This window comes from Lactuca sativa, chromosome 5, assembly GCF_002870075.4.
Source record: "Lactuca sativa cultivar Salinas chromosome 5, Lsat_Salinas_v11, whole genome shotgun sequence".
In the NCBI taxonomy this organism is placed as follows: Eukaryota; Viridiplantae; Streptophyta; class Magnoliopsida; order Asterales; family Asteraceae; genus Lactuca; species Lactuca sativa.
In genome coordinates this window covers 6651691-6661798 of record NC_056627.2, presented here as the reverse complement: position 1 = coordinate 6661798, position 10108 = coordinate 6651691, and positions in this window count along the sequence as shown.

Below are 10108 nucleotides of genomic sequence, written 5' to 3'. Positions count from 1 at the left end.
CAGCAAATGAGGGTCCGACACCTCCTCCCTTACAACAGCTCAAAGGGTGGCATACCAATGCACTAATGATGGCTGTTGATATAGGATAACTCAACCAAGGATAAATACGTGCCGCAACTCCCTCCGAAATATAATACACATGCCCGAAGCATGTCTTCGAGCGTCTGAATCGTTCGCTCGCTCTGAAGTGTCCTCAGACATCATCATGATAAGCTCTAGCTCATTTCTCATATCCCTCTTCGAGACTGAGCACCAGGTCAGCTTTTGACTCCACAACTGAGCCTCCAAAGGTCACCCATATCATGATCCGAATGTCCCACTAACTTCCTCCCTGTGACCACTATCCCGGCCCAAGGACACGCAAGTCACAAAATTCTCTTTTCCTCATGCGAGAAAATACAATCCAACCGAGGATCGTCTCAACTCTGATCTCTGGTTTCTGCTGCGCATATCCCTTGCGCATCTCGCCGCATCTCCCGACAGAGACGGAGACCCCAGTCTCGCCCCCGGTTCAACACCCAGGCTCCAAAAACTCAATACTAGGGCTACTCAAGCCTAAAAATCTTCCACATCATACACTGATCGGAGAACATTCCATCATCACATTCTCTTGCCATCTAGTGAGTACTACGGCTCCCCATAGTATCACAACACCCTCTGACTAGTGAGTACTACGGCTCCCCGCAGCATCACAACACCCTCTGACTAGTGAGTACTACGGCTCCCCGCAGCATCACAACACCCTCTGACTAGTGAGTACTACGGCTCCCTGCAGTATCACAACACCCTCTGACTAGTAAGTACTACGGCTCCCCGCATTATCACAACACTCTCTAACCGCACTAGCTCATGCTCCGCAGACTATCATAGGCAGCTACCCATACTCGACTCGAATATGCATCACAGACTCTGGAGGCAATCGACATATCAAAATGCCCACCCTTGCGAAGATCCACTCTCTTAAATAATCTCCTTGGATGCCCATACTCGAAGGGCTCCCACTAGATCCGTAGATACCTGATATACCACAAGTCGTTTCAACTCAAGATTCACGAGTAACTCCGAAATAAAGATATCATACCCGGATACCTCGGAATATCCCAACAGAACATCACAAGATCCTGCCACAACCACTGATCTCCTGCCCCCAAGCATCATATAGATACAATAATACATTTCCTCTAAACCCCGTAATTAGATCTACATTTTTCCCAAAATGCAACTTCGGTGTATCCAATTTCTCAATTGGAATACGAGAAAACGCTAATGCTACGAAATACGCTGATAATTCTCCGTAACCCTTTTTTTCCCACCGCTCAAAATCCAAGCAAGGATACACATATCGACCCGGGAGTTGGCTGCCCAATCATTCTCTAACAACACTGACCACTACCAGGTTCCTGACCATTAAACACCTGTCGTGGAGACATTCATCCTTCTCAAACAAGTACTTCCCGCATTAACTCACTCTGACCCCCTTCCCTCGTTCACCGACATCTCTGGTCTCATGATTTCTTACCGCAGATCTCTATACTCCACTTATAACTGCTCTTGGCAAATCTCTGCTTTCTTACATACGGTACCCGGTTCTCCCCCACTCAGGGTTCGAACCATCACCAATTAGCACACAACCAACCCACAACTATTTTCACCAGCAAAATCGCACCTGCCCCTGGAAAGTGCTACACAACGCCCGATAATCCCCTTTAAGGAAATCAATCGACCTCATATACTCTGAACCTCTGATGAACTCCTCAAGAACTTCTCGACACGACTGCCCCTAGTCGTTCCAAATCTCGTACCAATCTAGTACCAAACAACTCAACTGCTCAATAACATCCCTGGCTCATAGACTGAACCACAAAATCATCGTACCCCTCACCTCAACTCATCAACCAACGCTCCAACACCGGGATCATCCCAAGAACAGAGACCCACTCCCATATTCAATACCCAACATAGATAGAAAACTCTCTGCACTGCTAAACTCGACTGAACTCCCCACTGATACCACTACAATACATCCTACTATGCTCAAATAGGCGTAATGTGGTCCTCGACTATCTCAGTCCCAACTGACTATCTGATCATGATAAATCACTGCCTCGCGGCACACATGCTACCTGATACTCTGGTGGGAAATCATCATCAATGACGACCTGCAGGGTTTACCCCCAAACCCAAAACTTAAACATCATGCTTCTCATATTTTGCACACGAACATAATCAGTACCACCCAGATCATAGAAGGTGACATCTCCTTTATCAACTGATCGCTCAACTCAGATTGAAATTCTCCCTTCTCACTGACTCCTTACTAAAATACTCTGAGAGGCTCTCGATCTCCCTCTCAAGGGACGCCTCTTCGAACTCAAACATGACCGGATATCCGGAGAACCACAAGCATCATTCCCTACGAACCATGGTACTCATTCCATGACATCTCTTCTCAAAATGCTCCGGCGTACGGTACTCGAACCGTAACATCACTCCTTAGTCCCCTCTGATGTATGGTACCCGAACCATAACATCACTCATCAATCCGCTCCGATGTATGGTACCCGAACCATAACATCACTCCTCAATCCGCTCAGATGTATGGTACTCGAACCATAACATCACTCCTCAATCTGCTCCGATGTATGGTACCCGAACCATAACATCACTCCTCAATCCGCTCCGATGTATGGTACTCGAACCATAACATCACTCCTCAATCCGCTCCGATGTATGGAACTCGAACCATAACATCACTCCTCAATCCGCTTCGATGTATGGTACTCGAACCATAACATCACTCCTCAATCCGCTCAGATGTATGGAACTCGAACCATAACATCACTCATCAATCCGCTCCGATGTATGGTACTCGAACCATAACATCACTCCTCAATCCGCTCCGATGTGTACTCGAACCATAACATCACTCCTCAATCCGCTCCTTAGAACCTTCAGAATATTCCCTGTATCAAGTATGGGTCCTCTGCTTTCAGTAGTACGGGCCCATACTACCTGCCACATCTACCCATACTTTCCACACGGACCATCCCAGAGCTCCTAAGTAGCTGCTCGACCTGCTCTTTCACCAATCCCATCGTGCGTGCTCGCTCCCCAGCGAAATTCTCTACCCTACCAGCGCACTCATCTGGCTAAGGTTACTCCCTAGGCTCTTCCTTGATCCTCCTACTTCTTTCCTATCAGCTGCTGAAGAGCTCCTAATGATGCCAACCATCTACCTCCTGAATATCGTCATATTCACTTGGTAGCTGACTCCCATCATCGAGAGTTCCACAAAGCACAAAGCAATCAACATTCGAGCATCGAAGAATACATAGAACTCACTCTCGGTGATAACTCCACTTTCTCGGCTCATCCTCGAAAGTACCACCGAACTCTGTAACTCTACCCCTCATGGGTTCTAACTGGATACTCTCACTCATCACATACTCAAAAGCATAACACACATAAAAACAAGTCCTAGGCTAAGGCATCAGCCACTCTAGTCCTAAGATATGAAATACCTAGCCTGTCTCTAGCATGCAATAATATCTCATAAAGTGCATCATAAATATCTCATAACACAAAAGTAAGGGTATTTTGGGAAATCACCGTTCGGGCTCTGGCTGATTGTACACAGTGCTCTTTCTCGCTTTCTCTTTGAACTCTTATTCACTTTTAGAAATTCATTTATTTTGAAAACTTTTCTTACTTTCTCAGCTTGAGTCCAGATTTACCCGAAGGCGCATCCGAATCCCTCAAACCAAGGCTCTGATACCAACTTGTAACACCAAAAATTTCAAACAATTTTTCATTTAAAAATAATCGTTTAATTCTTAGAAACACTTGTGTTAAAATCTCATTCATAATCGAATTACAAAACATGACTCCATTTTCACTTGTATAGAAAACCAGGATCCTCAAAACATGACTCTTTCTCTGGTGTGTACAATCAAGCCGGTGCCGTCCCGTGATCCTGAAAGAAACCTGAAACACATACATAAAACAAAACACTATAAGCACGAAGCTTAGTGAGTTCCCCAAAATACCACACACAATACATATTAGCCACTCGAGGCTATAACTCTGTGGGTCCGTGGACCCTGCTCTGTGAACCCTCTGGTTCTAACTCTGTGAACCTTCTGGTTCTAACTCTAGGAACCCTCCGGTTCCAACTCTGAAAACATGCACATCATAAATCACATAGAAATAATGCAGTACAACACATAACATACATAGCATACAAATACTCTGTCACATAACTCTGGTTACCTACTCAAGGTAAAGTATAGTGAGAAGACTCACCTGGCAAGCAGAAAGCAGATATCCCCACACTTGAATCTCGAACTCGCCGCCGCCTAACACGTAAGGCATATACTCTCATGAATATAACTCTCGAGACTAGAATCAGCCCTCTCATGTGTGACATCCCCATTTTTACGGCCAGAAAAGACCGATTTTGTTTATGCTTTATAAAAATCAGAGTACTTCTTTAATAAAAGTGTCGCGGAATTTGTCCCCAGAAAAACATGATAAATACGTTATTAAAACATTTTCGAAGAAACGTATTTTATTCATTTTAAAACGTTTGGGATGTCATCGTCAATACAGGAACATAAGCATAAACAGAACTTACATTCATTTACACTAATGATTTACATCTCCTTTATTCTCTCAGTGAATTATGTCTTCGTATTGATACCTGTGATACAAAGAAAACTGAGTGGGTCAGGCTTGGGAGCCTGGTGAGCATATAGGGTTTTCAACCCACAATAATACATTTATTATATTCAATTATCAACAATCAACCCAAATACCCATCCCCATTATCTTCTTTAAGGTTTTACCCTAAGAATCGATTATACTTTCTTCATTCATTCCTAAGGGTTTACCTGAGGAACTGGCACACAGTCCATTTGCTACCACGGTTTATACAATAAGTACTACGTCGCATAGTCACCAGGGTTCATACAATTGGCACTACGTCTCATAGTCACCAGGTCTTACACAATAGGCACTACGTCTCATAGTCACCTGGGTTCATACAATTGGCACTACGTCTCATAGTCACCAAGGCTCATACAATTGGCACTACGTCTCATAGTCACCAGGGCTTACACAATAGGCACTACGTCTCATAGTCACCTGGGTTCATACAATTGGCACTACATCTCATAGTCACCACGGTTTACACAATAGGCACTACGTCTCATAGTCACCTGGGTTCATACAATTGGCACTACGTCTCATAGTCACCACGCTTTACACAATAGGCACATCGTCACCAAGGTTTATCAAATAGGCACAAAGTCGCATCGTCACCAACTATTCCATCTACCCATGTTCTACCCAACATTTTTGTAGATATAAATACAAACACAATTTAAATCATTTAACACCCGTATAAAAACATCAATTCCAAATCCATCTCAAATAGATAATTAATATATAACACCTAGCACGTATTTCATAGCTAATACTTTATATTTATGTATTAGAAGAAAGTACTATGCACTCACGCATATAAACAATAATATATATGTATACACATAACACGTATTTTATAAAATACTTCATATTTATGTGTAAGATGAAAGTGACTATACACTCACTTGATCAGAAGATGATCTAACAGCACTACGTCTTGCAGAAGTAGTGTCTCTTCGTAGATCTGGAAGATCTTCATAAAAACCGGCTCCTCGCGGGCAGGGCTTCGGCTCGGGAATAACGCTCTTCGGGATTCTCGGGGCTTCGGATCTCGCTTCGGGGCTCGGGAATGATACCGGGGCTTCGGATATGATTGGCACGAAAATCGAGGCAAAACTTAGAGAGAGGGAAGAGTTTGAACAAGAGAAAATGGCTGATTTCGAGTTCTATTTATAGGCTGAGGGTCTGGGATTACGCGGGGCGTACTCTCAAATTACGCAGGGCGTACTCAGTACGCGGGGCGTACTTTGACGTCACTGCATGCGTCGATCTGTGGCACTCGAGTATCGGTCAGGCAACTTGCATCCGCCTGAGTACGCGGGGCGTACTCAAATTACGCAGGGCGTAATTGACTCGTCGAACTTCTAAATTGCGTAACTTTCGCATATGAGCTCCGTTTTCGACGTTCTTTATATCCACGCGAAGGTCAGACCATACTCTATAACTTTTAGTTAGACTCCGTCGACTAATTTTGACTTTTATTTTTATTATTTATTTTTAGAAGGCCGGGACAGAAAAACTTCGTTATAAATTCATAACTTCTTCGTCTGACGTCCGTTCTCGCCTAACTTTTCATCGTTTCGCTACTAACAACGACATCTTCGATTCTCATTTAGATAGTTTCGGCTAAAAACCGCTCGATCTCAAATCGAGTATTCGGGCTGCATACCGCTAAGTCGAAACTTAGAAAATCATAACTTCCTCATACGAAGTCAGATTTGGGCGTTCCTTTTATGCACGCTCTCGGTTTAACGAAATCTACGACTTTCGTTTAGATCGCTAAGGCTAAATATCGCTCTAACATAAATTCACTTTTTACATCATTCAGCGTCGTGTCGGTTCTGTCGCGAAACTTCGACAGGTCATAACTTCTTCGTTATATTTCGGATTTCGACGTTCTTTATATGTACGGAATCCTTGTAACATATACTATAACCTAGTTAAGATTATTCATTCTAAATAATCTTCTATCAGAAACTCATTTTTGACGCTTATCGTCTTTAAATTGACTAGCCCTGATCTACGGGCGTTACATCATGGCACCCTCTTAAGGGTAAAAGACTATTTTACCCCTCTCTTGGCCCAAAGGCCACATCGCTGACCAAGCCCTAAAAGTCAACGGTCAACTCTTGGTCAAAGTCAAAGTCCTCAGTCAAAGTCAACCCTCCTGGTTGACCCTGCTCGCCGAGTCAACCCGTCGACTCGTCGAGTCCCCATGCTCAGAACTTCCCCAATCTGCGACTCAACTCGCCGAGTCACCCCGAGACTCGCCGAGTCCCACAACTCTGAGTCCACTCGCACACAACTCACCAAGTCATCCCTTGACTTGCCGATTCTCGACTCAACCAGAAAATATTGGGACTCTTCGACAAGACTCGCCGATTAAAACAACAGACTCGCCGAGTCTAAGGCTATCTTCAACGTACTCGCCAAGTTGTTCATACAACACGCCGAGGTCCAGACCATCTTCATCCAACTCGCCGAGTTGTTCTTCCAACTCGTCGATTCCAGCTCATCTTCAAGCAACTCGTCGAGTCCACCCATGTGACTCGCCGAGTACCACCGGTCTGAACCCATAAAAAAGCATTCCAGGCCATGCAATTGATCCAAAACATAGATCTAGCCTCCTACAACTCATCCATCACGTAAAGTGGCAAACTTTACGTGAATCCAAAGAGATCTATGCATTTTCACTCTAGGGTTTGGGTTTGGGACAAAATAGCTCCATCAACCACTCACAAACAGGGACTTTCATGCATTCCAACCCTTCTCCATTCCAGATCTGAGGTAGCAACCTCAGATCTAACCTCTAAAATCCAATACATCCAAGGATATGGTCTCTAACACCCCCAAAATGATGCGTCTAAGAAATAGCAGCTCAAAAACGAGATATTACCTCAAAGGAACGCCCCAACTGCAATGAACTCGAATCCAAGCAAAGCCCCTTTGCTCCAAGCCTCTTACCCTTCATGATTTCCTCAACAATTGCTTCTCCAAGCTTCCAAATGCACTTGATCCACTCACACACAAGGGTTAGGGTTTCTGGACTTGAGGATTAGTAAGGAGGCTGGGGGAATGGATGTTATGTTCTTTATATAGGGCTCAACCCCGAGAATTAGGGTTTTCTCCACTTAGCGCCTACTCGCCGAGTCCATTACTCTGACTCGCCGAGTCGGCCACTTAACACGCGACCAAGGCGCGACTCTACTCGCCGAGTCCGCACATGGAATCGCCGAGTCACTCTTTCCCAATTTACTCTTTTAGCCCTTCAACTTTACTCTTGATATTTCGGGATGTTACACGTAAGCAATGACGATTTCGAACCAGCAGCCGACTCAATTGCTCTTTTTCTCTCTTCTCTCTCCCATTTTGCATCGTTTTACGTGCCAGAAGTACCCAGAAGCCCCGGTATCATTCCCGAGCCCCGAAGCAAGTCCCGAGGTCCTGAAGATCCTGAGAAGTAAGATTCCCGAGCCGAAGCTCTGCCCGCGGAAAGTTCGATTTTTGTGGAGATCTTCCAGATCTACCAAAGAATACTACTTCTACAAGCCGTAGTGCTGTCCGGTCATCTTCTAATCAAGTGAGTGTATACTACCTTTCATAAACACGATAATAATACAAGTATGGTTTGAGTGTATTAAGTATATTGTTGTTTATATGCGTGAGTGTGTAGTTACTTTCTTCTAACACATAAATATGAAGTATTTGCTATGAAATACGTGCTATGTGTTTATATATTATTTGTCTATTTGAGATGGGCGTGGAATTGATGTTTTATACAAGTGTTAAATGATTTAAACTGTGTAAATATTTATATCTACGAAAATGTTGGGTAGAACTTGGGTAGATGGGATAGTTGGTGACTATGGAGTTAGCGCCTATTGTATAAACCTTGGCGGCGATGTGACTTCGTGCCTATTTGATGAACCTTGGCGACTATGGAGTTAGCGCTTGTTGAGTAAACCTTGGCGACTATGGAGTTACCACTTGTTGAGTAAACCTTGGCGACTATGGAGTTAGCGCTTGTTAAGTGAACCTTGGTGACTATGGAGTTAGCGCCTGATAGCTATGGATTTAGTACTTGATAAATAAACTTTGGCAGCAATGGATTTCGTGCCAAATTCCTTAGGAATAAATGAATGAAGGATAGTTGGTTCTTAGGATAAAACCTTGAGAAGATAATGGGGATGGGTAATTGGGTTGATTGTTTGCTGATTAAATATAACAATTATATTATTGTGGGTTGAAAACCCTATATGCTCACCAGGCTCCCAAGCCTGACCCACTCAATTTTCTTTTCATTACAGGTAATGGCACAAGGGTATAAGTTGGCGGACTTGACGAGAGATTTTGGATTATAGATCAATAGTTATAAATAACTATTGTAAGGTCTATTTTATATTGTTTATGCTTTTGGTCTGTATCAAACATGACATCCCAAGGTTTTATTATTTAATGAAAATACATTCTCTTTGAGAAGTGTTTGGATAAATGGTTATCATATTTTTGTTTTTGGGAACAAATTCCGCAACAGTTTTCTTTAAACGATTACTCTGATTTTAAAAACAAAGCATAAACAAATCGGTCTTTTCTGGCTGTGAAATTGGGGATGTCACAGTTGGTATCAGAGCATTAGTTTAAGCGAACTAGGAATATGGATTTATTTCTAGACTTAAACTTAGAATGCTAAGCAATGATTGTGAGTTGAGTGTGTCCATTATATTTTAGGTAGTACACCTAAATTGACACAGGCGCTAGTTTATTTTAGGAAAATTGCCTAAAATGCTATTATGTGCTAATTGTTATATGTTTGCCATATATGATGTTAATTGTTCGAATCTATGGTCTGTTGCCGACCGGATCTGGAAACCTTATGTGTTTAGGATTCTAAGCGTGCGTCTACGATATTAGAACTAGCATGTAAACGTTTCGGAGTGATAAGGATGATTTGAATATCTATCGTGAATAAGGATCTAATTTCACCTTATTCGGTGTATAGATCAAAAATGGTGAGAACGAGGAGTGGAGTTGGAAATGCTGATGAAAACAAGAATCAAATACCAGTGATTGAACAAATACCTGTTGTAGAAGCAGCGCCTGAACCAATGACAATGGTCGGAGTTCAAGTGATGATCTAGGAAATGTTGAATAATCATATGGAAGAAACCAGACGCCTGATTAGGCAGAATCGCGAAGAATTGTCAATTCAAGTTGAAGAGCCCGAAGTAAATGGAGGGCAGTCTGAAGGAGGAAACTACAGTGGGACTGTTGGTCAAGCCAACCCACCAATAGTTCGCCAAAACAACCAGGATGGAGGAAATGACGGACGTGGATGCAAGTACAAGGATTTCATGGCATCCAAACCACCATGTCTTTCTGGGAGCCCGACACCGGTGCAAGTCAT